This window comes from Sitodiplosis mosellana, unplaced genomic scaffold, assembly GCF_009176505.1.
Source record: "Sitodiplosis mosellana isolate CC-2019 unplaced genomic scaffold, AAFC_SMos_1.0 Smas_scaffold_6166, whole genome shotgun sequence".
In the NCBI taxonomy this organism is placed as follows: Eukaryota; Metazoa; Arthropoda; class Insecta; order Diptera; family Cecidomyiidae; genus Sitodiplosis; species Sitodiplosis mosellana.
The window spans coordinates 834,125-852,042 of record NW_022601407.1 but is presented as its reverse complement, the minus strand read 5'-3'; the positions used below and the strand labels follow the sequence as shown (position 1 = coordinate 852,042).

Sequence of the window (17,918 nt, the reverse complement as noted above, 5' to 3'; positions counted from 1 at the left end):
ACTTATCAAAACGAAATATGAGGTTTATCTGGGCTTGCCAGTAACTAAAATCTGACCTTCATGTGTTGAACCGTACATTTTTTCGTTACTACAGTGTAATTATTAACATCGGAAGTCAATATCGATATTAACCCTTTACTGCGCCATTTTTTTACAGAGCTAGGAATTTTATTCTAGGCTAATTTTGAGCCAAAAATGACAAAAAAATAATGAAAAGCTCGATACAGTTTTCTTTTAGCTGGAAAACTCGGAAAATTACACCCCGCCAAAAGGCGGTCTTGCGCGCTAACTACAGTTCTCACTAAAGAGGATATTTTTGTATTTTTCCTGTTTTCAATGTAATTTCAACTTCTAGACAACATAACAATAAAACTTTACCAGATCATAGCTCTGAGTATCCTATCTCCCCTGGTATATAACATTTAGGCCAACATTTCATATTTGAATTAAGAATGAAAAGAAATGGGAAGAATTCACAGTTCAGAACCTATTCTCTAGCAACCCTATGCTTAATTGTATTGAAAATCTCCCTGATTATAGTCCTAGTTATCCTTCTTCCAGCGGCAATATAGCAATTCATCTTGTGAAAGGTACCTATAGTGTACCTATTTGAAGTTAGAATGAGGAAAACTGAGAAAGACTCAATTTTCTAGACCTATTTCTGGGCAACCCTATACTGGAATTTAATGAAAATTTCCCAGAAGATAGTCTCGGTTGTACCCTTTCCAACGGTATGTTAGAAGTGGTACTTTTGATCTACATATCTCAATTCGGAATGAAGAAATATTATGAAAACCGCCAAAAGGCGGTCTTGCGAAGTGTGAATTTTTTCTTTCCTGTACTCGCAAGACCGCCTTTTGGCGGGCCCGCTATATTGAGCCCCCAAATTGTAACCAAATATAAAAATGATGCAATAATGATCAAAATCAAATGAATACCTCCTAATTTACCTGCAAAAAAATCAACGACCACTGAAAATGGGTTTTAAAGTATTTAAAGCTTACCCGAAAAAAATGCGAATTCAGAAAATGATTTTTTCTCAAAATTGGACAAAATTTCATTTTGAGGGCCCATACCACGGCCCCCGCTTGACATATATAATAAAATTTATATATCAATTTGAACCTAAAGGCCTATCCAATGCAACGCTACCATATTTTCGACCATCTATAACATGGTACGCAAATTATGGGCCATTTTGTGCACCCCGCCTTTTGGCGGTCTTACGAACTAGAGGGTTAACATTGGGTGTTAATATCGCATTTCTTTTCCACTGCCAAGCACCCAAATGGCGGAAAAATCATTTTTTTCTGTTTTTTCTTTTATTCTATTGGTGTATAACTTTGCTTCCGCCGTTTTCCAACAAATGGCTCCAGCGGTAAGTGCTGGTGAAAAATATCAGCTCTAAAACGTTATACGGTAAGCTTGGGCATCTGTCAACAACACTGCATCGTTAGATTTGTGAATTTTCATCGACAAATTTTCGAGGACGCCGATTTGGAGGCATTGCTGGATGAAGATCCACGTCAAACGCAAGAAGAGCTCGCGGAATCATTGGGAGTCACGCAACCAGCCATTTCGAAACGATTGGAAGCATTGGGATTCATCCAAAAGCAAGGAAATTGGGTGCCACACGAATTGGAGCCAAGACACGTCGAAAGACGATTTTGCATGTCTGAAATGTTGCTGGAACGGCACAAAATCGTATTGTGACTGGCGATGAAAAGTGGATCTACTACGATAATCCAAAGCGCAAAAAATCGTATGTCAAGCGCGGCCAACCAGCCAAATCGACGCCAAAGCGAAATATTCACGTTTCGAAGGTAAGGCTCTCTATTTGGTGGGACCAGAAGGGAGTGGTGTACTGGGAGTTGCTTCCAAGTGGTCAAACAATCAAAGGACCTCTCTACCGTACACAATTGATACGTTTGAAGCGAGTTTTGAAGGAAAAACGGCCAGAATGGGAGACCAGACACGAGTCATTGATTTTCCACCATGACAATGCTCGGCCAAATATTGAAGCATCGGTCAAAACCTACTTGGAAAATAGCGGATGGGAAATTTTGCCTCACCCGCCTTATAGCCCAGACCTTGCTCCTTCCGACTACCACTTATAGAAGTAAAGTAATAAGTAACTTATGACATATTACTTATTACAGTAATAAGATTGTAATAAGTATCTTATTACTTTTGGTGCAAAAAAAATCGCAAAAAAAACTTCATGTAAAAAACATGTCAATTTTTATCAGACGAAAAAATGTTAAAAAAATGTGTCTTGCAAAATTTGACATGATTTTTGTATGAAACTTTTCTTCACTCCCTGAAGGGAATGTTAACACCCGGTTGGTTTGATGGCCTAGAATACAAATCTGGTGGAATTTCGACTGATCCATGGATTCTCAGATGCCATACACCTTACTACTCGTTTGACTAATAACATTCTAATAACTATACTCACTAGATATATTACTACTTATTAGAAGCTACTAGCAATAAGTAGTAAGTATCTTATTAGCCACTATTTATTAGTCCAAACTATATACTCACCTAAGAAACAGTCATTGTTCCAGTACCTCGTGAAATAGATGAGACTCATGAATAACTTCATCTGACAATCCATTATAATAATAACGGATTTTCTCTCAGCTTTTACACTCTAGCATATAAAGCTGCTGGCGAGTAATATGTAAACGCCTGTCGCATTACTTCAAATTACTGTTCCCTATATTTTTTGTCTTCTTCAATATTTAGCTGCATAGCGCGGTTGTTGAATAATAAACGAAAATGTGCGTGAAAACCGAATTCTGAGAAAAATAAATTTTGGACACTTTTTGACACTTTTAAACAATGGATTTGATTGCTTTTTAATGCAAATATAAACGTCATGTATTTTATCATTATGATGAGCTATAATTATTTTTACATTTGTTTTCAAATAGAATACTCGCAAAAAAGTTAAATTCGAAACGTGTTCGTTTAGATTTCTGTTCACATATGTCAGTTTGGTGGGTAATGTGAAGTATTACAGGCCAATGAAAATATGTCGTATTTATCGATTTCGATTTTTTTTATTGGCGCTGTTTTCTTTTGCAAAACGCGATTTGATGGTGAGAGTCCTGTAAAAAATGAGATATTTCATAATGATAGTTTCGGGTTTTTCAGCAGAAAAATCGTGATCAATTAATTCAAAATATCTTCGTTTTTATAGCTTGATGAATAGATAAATAGGGTGAATAAAGAGGGCATCAAGATTGAGCGCTACAATGTAACGACGAATGACGGATATATCTTAGGACTTTATCATTTAGTACGAACTAAAACAAACAATTCTAGCGATTGAACGTCTAGACCTATGCTATTTATGAGATAGCCTAGTTATGTCTTCTCAAGCTTATGTTATGTATATGAATGTATCACCAGGTTGTATGCTAATTTTATTCTGTTTTTGTTAACCCTTTGACGACCTTTGGGACACATATGTCCCATTTTGTTTTTCGCCTATAATTTCCACATTTGTTAACCGATTTTGATAAATATAGGCTTTTTGGAAAGAGAATTAATGTAGCTAACAAATATTATTAATATTGACATTTCCCACCAGCTAGCTCCACAAATGCCTCCAAATTCAAAAAATCTGAACTTTTTTTCACATTTTTTAAAATCCTATATTTTTTAAACAGTCAGAGCTAGAACTTCGAAATGTTAGGTGAGAAGATGCGGGCAACCTTTCTCTTTCCAAAAATTTCTAACATGTTGGAAAATATTACACAGGCGATGAGATATGGCTCTGCGCGTAAGACTCTATTTTTGGTCTCATTTTTCGGTTTTACATGTAACCTTATGAAGTGACTGAAAAAATGGGATCGACCGACCAAATTTCTTTTTCTTCTAATTAAAATTTTCTCAAGGTTTTTGGGGTCGCTGATCACGAATCTGCAATCAGAATTGCAAAATTCCCAGCCGTTCAGTTTTGGTCGTCAAAGGGTTAAAGCACACCATACAAATTCTTCGTTTTCATACAGGATATTATTTTTATAACCGTGGCTTCGATAGTTGGTTCAGTCTTTTTAACTCTGTCGATAAACTGTTCCGATTTTTTTTTAATGAAGTCGACTCTTGAATGGACAGGTTTTAATCAAAAATTGATTCAAAATGTTTTTAATATCAAAATTTATGATGAAAAAGCAGCGAATTTAAACAACAAATTGAAGTTTCAGTGCAAATATTGTATTTTTGGGTCATACATTTTTTGTTACCTCTCGGATTTTTACCCCTCGGGATACATTTTTTTTCAAATGTCTTGGTGTGAAAAAAATATTTTACTTTTAACATTATTAATAGCCGGAATGAAGTTTAGCATCAAATTGCTATGTGATAGGTATAAATTTTATCTAAAAATTTGGTTTTCTGACGAAAATCCATTTTACCCTTCGGATTAAATTTATCCCGAACAACATAAATTGGCCGTTACAGTTCTCACAACTATATGGAAATTGTTCACGATTATTGCAGTTGTAAATGAATAAGTGTGGTTTTACATGAATATATGTATCTGTCTGTTGTGCAAACGTCAAAAATGTTTCTGTGGTGTGCACCTGGACCCAAAGTTTATTTTAAGCGAGAATTTAGTTAACTGATTAAAACTTTTCCGTATTTAGTTGTGATTCTTCTAATGACTATCTAATTTATTTTCATAAATCATGTTTATTGCGATCGATCACAGTTTTTTTAAACGAAATTCAAGAGCATTCTTGTAATGTACACCTGGACCCTTTGTGACAGATGAATAAATTGATAATCACAAAAAAACTGTAGAAAATTGTGAAAAATTGCGAACAATTGCGAATAATTTCGACAATACTGAATTTTACGCTACATTTGTTATAAAGAGACTGAAAAAATATGAAATCATGCATTTTTAATTAGGTCCCGAATAAGAAATGCAATAATATTGATTTATTTTGATTTTTTCTTCAAATGTGCAGAAAATTGGAATCGAACATCATTTTTGTTTTCAAATCACGCAAACGATATCGAGATATTCAATTAAGTCATTAACGTTAACTCGTATTGAATACGCTGGCTGTCAAACCGCTGCTATTCAACAGAGCCAGTATCTTTTATGCTGTCTTGTGAAATCTGATGTATTCTCATCCAACAGACACTTCAATACAAAATCTTTCCAGAATTCTTCATTTATACGTCACAGTCGATCATTTTACGTCGATCATGGGTAATCGTAAATTGATTTCAAATCAATTTTCATTGTATAAGGTGTAAATGTATTTGTTTTGAATGTAAATAAGTAACTCAATTTGCGCAGGACAAATTATCAGCAACGCAGATAAAAACGCAAACCAAATTCGTAAATAAAGATAAAAACTTATGTAATTCATATAGGTTTGAATGGACCATGAGACAACTTCATTGCGATCATCTTCGTCTTAAAGCTGAGGAAAGCTGAGGAAAGCTTATTGTTGATGTTTTGTTTTCTTTGAAATTTCGTTGAATATAACAAAAAATGTGGAGTGGAGCTAATTTAAAAAATAAAATTAAAATCACGTATCAACGGACATTTGGAAGGATTTGTTTGTATCGAAATGATTCCTTTCTAGTTAGAAATCAGGTTAAATTCTGGTTTCGAATGTGAAATCTGACATGAAGTTGGCGTTAAGAAAGGTGAGCATGAGAAAAAATCTTTAGATGCACAAGAATTGTTTGGCAATAACATATTTATGTTCCACACTCTGAACTCACTTGAATCATATGAACAAAGAAAAACGAAAAAATTTCTTAAGGAATATGACACGGATAAAAGATTTTGACTTGTGCTTAATCCGTAAGCCGAAATTGAAAAATAAATATTTCAAACAAATGAAAGCCATACTCGGAATAATGAAACTCTGAAAACATGTTCTTTTACGGCCTTAAAGATTTTGTCAGTTCTTAAAACCAGAGCAGCATGCACGCACACATAAATACGGCGATCAACAAAACCATTGCGGATCGGCACACAAATGTGCGGCAATTACCTGTTGAATAGGCTGCATTCAGTAACAAAGTGACAACTAAGCAATGCATCTTGGACTGCAATATCAATACTTGAATACAGCACACGTAAACACACAACCGCACCGACTTTATTGTACAAACAAAACATCACATGCACATATACACACATACACAGATCCAGAAATCCAGTCAACAAACCGCTACGACGACCGATTCAAAAAGTTGAGGAAAAAAGCAAGAAGACAACAACAGATACAACAAAAACAAACAACACAAAAACATATATGTAGCACTTTTCGTGTCGACCGAACTGCTGCTGTTGCTGTTGCCTGCTTGCTAGCTTGCTAGACGACAAAAAAAAGACAACGGGAGAGTGAAGAAAATCAAAACTATGTGAAAAAAATGCACATAGAAAACTAATTGTGCAACGATCGTTTTCTAATTGGTGTTTGTGTGATTATTTAGCTCTCGTGCGATTGAAATCCAACGTAGCAAAAATGGAATAAAAACCAAATATAGAAAGGATTCTCGTGTACACGTTTATCAATATCATTTATCAAGCGTACTCTTTTTTTTCGTGTGTGTTTCTGTTTTGTTGTTGTCATTCCAACTTCAGCCGAAACGATATCATCTGAATAAAAATTTTATCCTGTGTTCCAGTACATTCAACAGATAAATGAACAAAAAATAAACAAAATATCGCAGTAAATTGGTGTGTCTATGAAGTGAATGGATAGTTTTTGGTTTGAAATTGAATTAAAACATTGAAGCAAGTGGAATGGTTTTTCAAAATTAAATTCGAGATGGATTTTGGCCGGGATGAATGAATTGTTATGACATATTCTGTGAGTTTGATGTAATGTTTTGATTTTTAACATGCATAAAATACAGCGAACATATCATTGATAAAATACGGAGATCGTGCCTGTGTTCTCTTGTATTTAAACAAATTAAATTCGAAGACCGGGTAAGTCTTTCGTTTAATATCATACGTCTCAAACCATGGTGATTCACACCAAACTTGATTCTTTAATTGGATTCGTTTGTCAAATTTCGTGGGTTGACTGTGCTATGTTATAATACTTTTTGCCGAAATTTCCAATTTTTTTTATGGCTATTGCTGAGAGATCGATGTTGTGTAATGTGAATATATGAAAATATGCAAAATAATGTTCTTTATAAATTGCGAGTTGAAGATTCACCTTTTGCGGTTCGATGATCGATCGTCTTAAGACCTTAAGCGCGATCAAAAGAAAAATAAAACGATCAATGAATAATAATCAGTGATTAAACGGTGGTTTGATGACCTGCTAATCGATTTGCATTGCGTATGGCGATGATGTGATTAGTTCGCTCTTCCATTTCCACGCCGTATCATTCATCGGTTGAACCGATTACAAGACTTTCTCCCATCAATTCAATCGAACAACACTGATGAAGAAATAAAGCGGCTTCTTGTTTTCGGCCAATGAATTCAAGCGAGAGCATCTAACATATTTGTCTTATTCCATATCTTGAAGTTTTCAACTGAATGAAGCACTGTGACAAAAGTTATGGAAATACCTGTCATTCTCGATATCAATTGTTTTGTATGTGATCGGGCCAACATAAGAATTATGTCGATACAAGACAGCGAGCAAAAATGTCACACAAAAAATGTTTACTAGAAATCAAGTGAATGGGATAAATATGGTAATAGTAATAATTATAAATACCAACCAGAAATCAGAGGCATTTGTTTTTCACGGCATCGATTGAACAAGTACCCATTTAGCATGGAATACACATAGAGAGATACTAGACACATAGAGCCAAGGCAAAAAAAACGAAGATGAATACAATTTTTACAAAGCGCCACATTCATTCAAATGGCATGATGAAGATGATGATAAAGAGGAATGTTTGAAGTTACCAGTATTCTTTTTTCTATATTCACCTCTTTCCCTCTCCTCAAATTAAATCTGTGGAACAACAACAACAACAACGTTGTTCGATTCTTCAATCGAAAACAAAAACGACCGAACGAACGAATATAGCCAGGCAAGAAAATATCTGAACGAAATCAAAAGAGATACAGAAATAAGAAATAGTAGAAAAAAACGAGAAGCTATCGAGAAAAATGTGAATAGAAAAAAAGTAGCAAAATAGATGATGAAAGAAGAAGAAAAAATGGTCAACAAACATGTACCTAGCAGAGGGATCAAGACGACGATGGCGATGGCGATGGCAAAACGACGGAAAGAAATATTATTGGAACGTTAAATGAGTGTTGTGTTTATGGCCGCCAAAATAACTCAACATCTGGCTATGCCTACAAAGGCCACGGCTCATGAGATGCAAAGAAAAACCTTTTATAATTTGAACTGATGTGTTACGGTGAAAATTAATGAACGGACTCAAATACGCACACATATTTTGTTGTCGTTTGTAGTTCGGAACGACTGCGCCGTTTCTCTCTTTCTCTCCTTCTCTCTACATATTTTATTCGCTTCTCGAGATTGCAAGCGTGCGCACTCATACACTCCCTGGCCTTATTCATTTGATTGTCGCTCAAACGATAGTGTCTTGAGTTGGCTTTTTTGTTTATCATACATTCCATGTTACTTTTTTTTCCTCGTTGTATCCATTCTTTCTCCTGCTTTGTAATGCTCCCGTTGCAGTTTTAACATTTTCGAATCGTGAGACGAGAGTGCTGTTGGTGCGTAGAATTTTGCCGTGATTGCTTTATTTGTATTTGTTCCTCGTTTACAAGTCTCATTCCCGCATCTTTTAGCGAACGACCAGCGTAGGGAAAAAACGAAAAGAATAAAAAAAAATGAAGAAAGATAGCTCGCTTGCATACATATCAAATACACATATAATTGCTTACTTACACTACCGCTCCCAACAATGAAAGCTACAATATGTGATTTCAGCATCAAACGGTGGCATTTAGCATACCAAGCGGTCGGTGCGCGAATAGGTACTCAACACATTTGAAAATATGCAGCGTTCGCTTGTAGCGCAACGACGTTTCGATTTCTTTCCATGGATGTGAATGAATGTCCGAAATTGCATGGCAAAACTGCAATTCCATTCAAATGGATCTTTGACTAAACGGAAGAAGAAGAAATGATACGTTTGTTTCGAAAATGATATTCAATGCGTTGCGGTTAAGAGTTGAAATATTAATGTACGGTTTGGATCGAATGTCTTTCTTCCTCTCGTGGTTTTGGCTTCATCAATTCCGAATAATTTCCGGGAGGGGAGATTAGTGTGTGGGAATCGTGAATACTTCAATCAATGAATGGCATTCCACATTCTTCCGATTAATAACGATGAGCATGCGTGATGCTCGGTTCAGGAAGATTATCTTCCATTGGAATGTTTGCGCGCGCACACAAATACGCAATGAAAGAGATTGGAATGAATTTCACATTACAATGTTTTTGCTTCAAATTCTCGTTCATCATAATACAGTCATGATCACGAGATGATAGTAAAACGTAAATGTTTAGGTACAAACTTGGTTCGAATGTTGTCGGGGTAATAACTGTGACACCATCAGCGTTTAAACATTTAATTTAATACTCAGTGATCAGTGGAATTTTAATTGAATCTATATTTGTTTTCTCTGTCGATTGATAATGTTTGATGCATTAGAAAAATGACCAATTCGATTATTTTCCTCAAATGAGTTCATTTCATGAAATCTCTCCTAAATGTGACCAACAGTTTAAATGTTAAGATTCCTAATGTAAATACACTTAGACATTATTCTATACATAGTATGGTTATTGAAAGCAGTAAATACGTACAGATGATGAAAGCATTATGCATCATGGTGTTATATGAATCATACGATATCTAGAGGTTAGAAGCGCCATTCACTTGCACACAAACAACGAATTTCCGAACAGTACAAAAATGCACTGTGGAAATCGAAGGTATTTAATCCCAAAAAGAATGAGGCACGCTTATGTGCAAAATTCACTTATTACAATTCACTACTTACAAGAGAAACAAAACGAAATAACATTGTCGCAGTCGAGCAAGATTCCATCTCGCATCTAGTCGACACTCACTGACTCAGCTCCTCTATGCACAAGCAGTGCGATAAACGCTTTCACTTGAGTGCATTTTGTAAAACGTATGTACCAATGATTGTTTGAATGAAGAAAATGATATGGGTTAGTTGTACGATGAATGTGAAGAAAAGGGTCGAGAACACCAATATGCGCGCAACACCAACTATACTCGACAGATCTCTGCACATTAAATCGGAGAGAATGCAAGATAAAGAGAAAACTTATGACAAAAAACGTACGGTCACATAGTTCCGCTATGAAAGTACATTATTAATGATGCATTTTTTCGGCAGTTGGCCGCTAACCACAATATCATTGCTTCAGATACAACAACAACAGTCGACAGCGTGACGTGTACCGTAGACATTGTCACTGTGTGATCATTACGTTGCCTCAGCATCATTTCTTTTCTCAAACCCAGCCGCATTCCAATTCTCTGTTCTGTTAACAGAGCAGACAAAACGAAAAATATGTTGAAATCGCCATTATTTGGCTCCAGGAGAGTTTAATATTTAATATGGGAATAAAACTGCTATAAACTACTATAACACGTGTTTTAATAATTGTAGTAACCAAGAATTAATTGTAGTGGCCCGAAAATAATTGTAGAAGCACCTACAGTTGAGGGGTTTAGAGCGAAAATGTAATACAGAAAAGTTGAGCGGAAAAATGTCGATGATGAATGAGCGGAAAAGGGATAGCTATATAGTAAACTGTATAGTAAACTATAGTGAACTATATAGCTATCTCTTTTCATTTGACATTTTTCCTCTCAACTTTTCTGTATGACATTTTCGCTCCAAACCCCTCAGTTATTGTAGTGGTCGGAAATTAATTGTTTCATCATCGATGAAAAAAGAAATATAAGAAAAAAGTCAACAGCAGCAGCAAATGGAACAACGACAGAAAGTGATTTATCAAAAATGAAATGCCAACACACAAGTACACACGAAACCGATACACCAACACACAAAAAGTAAATTCGATAAAATAGCAATAGTTCTGGGTGACTAAATCAAGGGGCAATTCACTAATAAGTTGTATTACTTTTTTCACGTTGTATTACTTTTTCAGCAGCGTTGTATTACTTTTACATTACCACAGGTTACAGAGAATAGTAAACTACAGTAAACTATATAGCTATCCCTTTCCATTGGACATTTTTCCGCTCAACTTTTCTGTATTACATTTTCGCTCCAAACTACTCACATAGTTTCCATGTTGAATTCATAAATGCTGGTGTATGCCAGATTTACGTATTAATCGGATGGATATAATATGCAAGTTCATCTGTCTCTAAAAAACTTGATCGAATGCCATTTGTGATGATCGTATGATTCATTCGCCATAGGTGCAAGGTTAAAAAATGTACAGGCTTAAATTGATTGGAGGATAGCCCCCACAATTTTGATCCTAATAGCCGCCAGGCACCATTTCCAAAATTTTGTCTTCAAAAAATATCACGCGCCAAATATTTATTCAAATTGTTATTATTCGTAGATAGTACATACTCGACTTTACCTAATTTCAGGATATAAATACCTTTCAATTCGTTGCTTCATCAAAAGAACACAAAAGTCAAAATTCCGTGATGATGATAATATGCTGGCGAGAGGGCTCAAAACACACTTTTACTCTTTTGCGGCATACCGACGATATGCACCAACGGCACTATCACAATTAACAATTACTACATGGGCTGAAAAGTCTTCGGCCTAACAATGAAAAAACGATTTTTTTTACTGAAAAAACTGTTTTATTCTTCGACATAGTCTCCATCTAGAGTAATGCACTTAGTTTAACGGTCCTCCAACATTTCGATGCCTTTCTTATAGTGGCTGGCGTCAAGTCCCTCAAAATAGGCATTTGTTTCCAACTCAACCTCCTCATTTGAGTGAAATCTCTTATCAGCGAGCCACATTTTCAATCTGGGAAACAGGAAAAAGTCGTTGGGGGCCAGGTCTGGAGAATGCGGTGGGTGGGGAACCAATTTTACCGCAATTCGTTCAATTTATCGGTCGTATCGCGAGCCGAGTGAGCTGGAGCATTGTCTTGGTGAAACAACATTTTTTTCTCCTTCATTTGCGGACGTTTTGCCTTGACCTCGACGTCCAATCGATCCAATAATGCACAGTAATATTGTTTGTTGATTGTTTTACCATGTTGAAAGTAGTCGATGAATATTATCCCATGTGCATCCCAAAAAATACTGGCCAGAACTTTGCCAGCCGTTTGTTGTGTTTTTGGGTGCTTTGGACGGCTTCCACCAGGTAAAAGCCACTATGCTGACTGCTGATTGGACTCAGAAGTGTAGTGATGGACCCATATTTCATCCATTGTCACAAATCGGGCGAAAAAATCCTTCTTGTTACGGCGAAACAGTTCCAAATTTTGCTTTGAAAGTCGAACACGTTTGTCTTTTTGGTCAATTGTTGAGAAACGCGGTACCCAACGCGCGCACAGCTTTCTCATATGTAAACTTTCGTGAATGATATGACCAACACGTTCGTTTGAGATGCCTATGATCTTAGCTATCTCATCCAATCTAACTTTGCGGGCATTCAACACAATTTCACTAATTTTTCGGATGTTTTCTGGAGTGACTGCTTCATTTGGCCTTCCTGAACGTGGTGCATCATTCGTGTTGATACGATCACGACGAAACTCAGCAAACCAATATTTTACTGTTGAACTCGATGGAGCAGATGTGCCGTAACATTTATCAAGCCATGCTTTCGCTTCAACGGTATTTTTTCCCATCAGGAAGCAATGTTTTATCAAAACACGATATTCACTTTTTTCCATGGTAAAACAAAAACACTGAGGTAGCGTCACTTCCATAGCAATTTCCTTTGGATCTAGTAACTTCAGATTATAGGAAATAAAACGAATTACATACGCGTTTATTGAATAGTTCAATGCGATTTTAATCAGCCAAAACTGAGCATTGGAGCAACTTGTGAACGAATTGTAAAGCTATGAAAATGATTAAAATAAAACTATAAAAGTTACACTGAATTTGAGCGCCATTTTTACGTATACGAAAATTAACGGTTTTTCTTACTAATTTGAATTTAAAGTTGACAACTAAAAAATCAAATGAATTTTGAATAATTTCAGAAAAATCAAACAGCCAACTATTGCTGCAACTATTATTGTTTTGGTTTTTGTATAAGCTGGTTAGTCGGACATTTGGTCGAAAAAAATCGCACAATGATTGATAAAATTGTGAAATTCTTATCAGAAGTCATTTATGGGTTATCAATGAACAAAAGATTCAAAAATCAATATCCAATTAACCAGTAATGGCCGAATGGTGTGAATTTCAAAGCTATTGGGTCTGGGAATTAGTTTTGTCGATTTTTTTAAATTTTCAAACATTTATTTGAATACCAAAATGAAATTACATTTCAATCAAAATATTGTCCATCGGAAGCGATGACCTTCTGCCACAATGTGGGCAATTGACGGATGCCTGCCTTAAAAAATTCCTCATCTTTTGAGGCTATAAATGCATCGAGCCAATTTTGGATTTCTTCAACTGAAGAGAACCGCTCTCCGTCCATATGGTTTTGCATCGATCGAAACAAATGGTAGTCGGAAGGAGCCAGGTCTGGGCTATACGGGGCGTGAGCCAAAACTTCCCATCCGCTATTTTCCAAGTAGTTTTTGACCGATTTCTCAATGTGTGGCCGAGCATTGTCATGTAGGAAAATCAATGTCTCTTTTCTGGTCTCCCATTTCGTGCGTTTTTCTTTGATTGCTTGTTTCAAACGTATCAATTGTTGTCGGTAGAAAGGCCCATCGTAGGTTTGACCACTTCTCAGCAGCTCATAATACACCACTCCCTCCTCATCCCACCAAATAGACAGCATTACCTTTTCGCCGTGAATTTCTTGTTTTGGCTGTGATGTTGCTGGTTGGCCGGGCTTAACATACGATGCTTTGCGCTTGGGGTTATCGTAATGAATCCATTTTTCGTCACCAGTGACAATTCGATACAGAAAACCTCTTTTTTTGTGCCTTGCGAGCAGCATTTCGCAAGTCACTAAACGCCTTTCAGCTTGCGCTGGCGTCAATTCATGTGGTACCCAATTTGACAACTTGCGAATGAAACCAAGGGCCCTTAAACGATATCCAACAGTGCTTCGGTCAACATTCAATGCTCTGGCAAGCTCATCTTGAGTTTGACTCGAATCTTCATCGAGCAATGCCTCCAATTCCGCATCTTCAAACTTTTTTGGCTGGCCGGGACGTTCCTTGTCTTCCGTGCTAAAATCACCACTTTTGAACCGTGAAAACCACCGTTCACATGTACGTTCCGATGGAGCATGCTCACCATAGGCTTCCACCAACATTCGATGCGCTTCAGCCGCAGTTTTCTTCAAATGAAAGCAAAAAATTAATGCTTGCGGGAAATGTTGCTTTTTCGGTACAAAATTTGACATATTTAAGGCGCAAAAAAAATGTTTATCCAAACTTCGATGAAATGATAGATGATGATTTTTGTAGTTTGACACTAGACCACTCATGTGAAAAAGAAAAAAGTATTGCCCGATACAACCATGCAAAGTTACGCCATCTTTTGAAAAATCGACACGATTAATTCCCAGACCCAATACTATGCGCGTTGGAGAGGACATCCTTCAAAACCCTACAAATGAATTTTCACCTACCTTTGGGGGTATCGAGAGTACGAGGGGCTTCAAAGTTATATAAACAAATTTGTTGAGAGCTATGACTTGAAATCTGTCTAGATAAAATATGCTTAATGTGGGTAGGGCATATTCAAAATCTAAAGTATCTATCTAATTAAATTATCATATTTTATGCATTCGAATCATGGGACACGAGATTTAAGATTTGAAGAGATTGAAAAAGATCTGAACTTATGAAAGCAATGCAAGCATTTTGATGGAGACTATGTACTGGTTGAGATCATACACAATTTTCAATCTGATGGACTAAAAGAGATTCATAAAGACTGGAATAAATTTTGTTTATTTTTAATTCTGACGATTTTGTTAATTTTTGGTCGTTCTTCCTATTCTATGCGTGTCTATTACTGACGCGGGGCGGCTGCCCGGTTTTTTCTGTTTTTTAAATTTGAACATTGAAAAATCACAAAAATCGCATATAAAGTTTTTCACTTCAACTGATTTATCATGCAAACAAAACAGTCTGCTTGAATGTATAAATGTCATTTTCGCATCAAACATAATATGTATGATTTGATTTGTGACTCATCTTATTTGGGCAGCTCATTGTGCAATAATAAATTGACAAGTTGAAATCAAGTGTCGAACAAATCGAAATGATATAATACAATAATTAACTTTTTTGATTTATACAGATTTACTCGGAAAAAAATATGAAGTTGCGGCTACATCCCGTAAAGAATAGAAGATCATTGAATTTTTGATGTCACTCGATTTGTTAATAATGGTCGAATGGCTCAGCTTCAAAGTTAGTTCGTTCGGAGATTTTAGACAATTAAACGTACATAATTCCACGTGATGATTGCTATACTTTTGCTTCATACAACGTGTGCGGAAATGTAAAAATACAGCTTTGCGAAGACAATTCACCATAAATGCCACTGCGATCGATCCATTTAAAGCAACGTCAACTATATATAGATGAATCAAATCTAATTCAAAACATAATACGATTCAAAGTTCAAATCCAGTATTATACAAAAGAAAATGTCACGATTTTTCTATGTTTTTGCCAAAAACTATTGAAAAATATTTCACAAGAAGTATACAATACACGATCGCTCAACTTTATTGGATAGGTCATGACGTGCCTGTTGTTTCGAACCGATCGTTAAAATTATGGTTTCAAACATTGAAGCCGAAATAACAATAATAAAATCAAATGAAATGGTAGCTAATTTATTGGATTGGTTTCAATAAATAAACAAACAAACAAGCTTTACTTTGATGTCTGTTATTAGTGTTGGCAATCGGATAAAGCACTACTAGGTACTCCGTTAGAGAGCGCCCGACTCATAGCGAAGGCAGCAACCAACACACAATCTCACTAGATTCAAATGCATATTGTGAATAGTTCACTTTCATCCTGGTGCAATGAAACTATATTGTGACTTGGCCACGCTTAAATGTTTCTTCCTTGAATTCTTTCACCTATATATTTTAAAAGGAAGTAACTTTCTTTAAAAATTCTCTTTACCCGATTACAAACAATATTATCTTCATTATTGAAGCATCTATTTGTATCGAATAACACCGCAATTTTACTTTGAACCTTCCGAAAGTTCGATGTGTTGTGGCTACTGATTTCGGCGATTTTTCTACATGTTATAGAGATTTATTTGCATATGTTAGAATAAACCTGAAAATGCATAATATCTCTTTCAACTTTTTACTTTTTGAGTTGAGAACACCGCGAAGTTGATTTGCGAATACAGAAGAAAAATCATATGTAAGAATATATTGGTTAGAAACGCTAACTTAAATACTTAATTTAATTTTTCTTCGTTTTCTATAGAAGATTTAATGATCGAAGCAGTTTTCCTGAAGTTTCAGATGAAAATTTGTAATGAAACACATAAAATTATTTTGTCAACAGAATATCGGAATTCAAACTGGTCTTATATAGAACCGATCAGACGTGTGCAAGGGGGGGGGGGTTCCGGTTTTACCCCCCACCTAGGATTTGAAAATGGAGACCCCCTTCGAGCGGTTTCGACTGTTTTACACTAGATAGAATCGATTTTCAAAAGTGAGGACCTTTTTTTTAGGTCTTCACTTTTTTTTCGACACCCATTGATAAAATTTTTAGACCCCCCTCTGGGATTTTTGACCTTGCACACGTCTGGAACCGATGGAATCGAACCGAAAAAGCTGTAGTACGTTTAATCCTTGAGAAAAAAAACCAAACATATAAATCTCAACTATTCTGACGTGATACAAAATAAAATCACCAGGAGAATTTTGGTTCTGGCTAGAACCTGTTAAATCAATTTAAAATCCAATCAAAATTTAATCAATTCTTTTGTGTCAGTGAAAATATGAACAATAAAATCATATTATCGCGGATGAATGTTTCGCAGCTAAAATCCATTGTTTGAAAGTGTATGTGTTGAACACCGTCATTGACAACGACTCAGAGCAGCAGCGGGATGCTTTTGTCACAACAGCAAGCTACAGTAAAAAAAGACCATAGTAGAACCAGATTCATGTACCAAACTAAATGAAGGTAACTTTTTGTGAAATTTCAAATATAAAAGTACCAAAAGAAAATCACAAAAATAACGAAACACCGACGAGAAATGAAAGGAGTTAGAAGGGGAAGTTGATTGAAAAGAGAGCTACATATATTTATATATACATACACATTTATTATACGTACATACATTTTGATAGAACAATGTTAAAATAACAAGAGCGAAATACTGTAGCCCAATTTGTTTACTGGAAATTGAATGTCAAAATAATTCACGGCAAAAAGTGGAGTAATTGTGGCACGAATGCAGTTGTACTTGTTGAGCAAAATATGTTTAGCGGTGGATGAGTGTGAACCGGCGTAACACTGCTGAAAAATGTCCTTTTTTCAGTGCTTTTCAACCAGCCAACGAAAGAAAAGAAGACGAAAAAAAAGATGCGCCCAAAAATGAGATCGGGTATTGCCTTCGTTTGATTTTCGCCACGTACACGAAGCGCTGATGTAATCTTTTCATCGACTTGGGTTTTATCGAAAATTCGTTACACAAAAGGCCTGGGCACCTATCTCACACAGATGCACTCCGCCTCCATTCTTCCATTAGTTTTGTGCTATTCAACATGCCAATGAAAGGCTTTTATTAATTTTGAT

The 17,918-nt window shown here is 35.8% G+C and overlaps 1 protein-coding gene across 3 annotated transcripts in view; it reads left to right on the top strand.

Annotated features, from left to right (window-relative positions):
* The first annotated feature begins 6,052 nt into the window (after nucleotides 1-6,052).
* Nucleotides 6,053-17,918, top strand: part of LOC129575048 (ankyrin repeat and BTB/POZ domain-containing protein 2) — a 91,777-nt gene continuing 79,911 nt past the window's right edge. For 2 of the 3 annotated variants that reach the window (XM_055457869.1, XM_055457867.1), the window contains exon 1: nucleotides 6,082-6,979. The gene's annotated coding sequence lies outside the window, so the exon portion shown is untranslated. Of the gene's footprint in view, nucleotides 6,980-17,918 lie in introns of all 3 variants that reach the window. The other variant, XM_055457870.1, reaches the window with a different exon arrangement.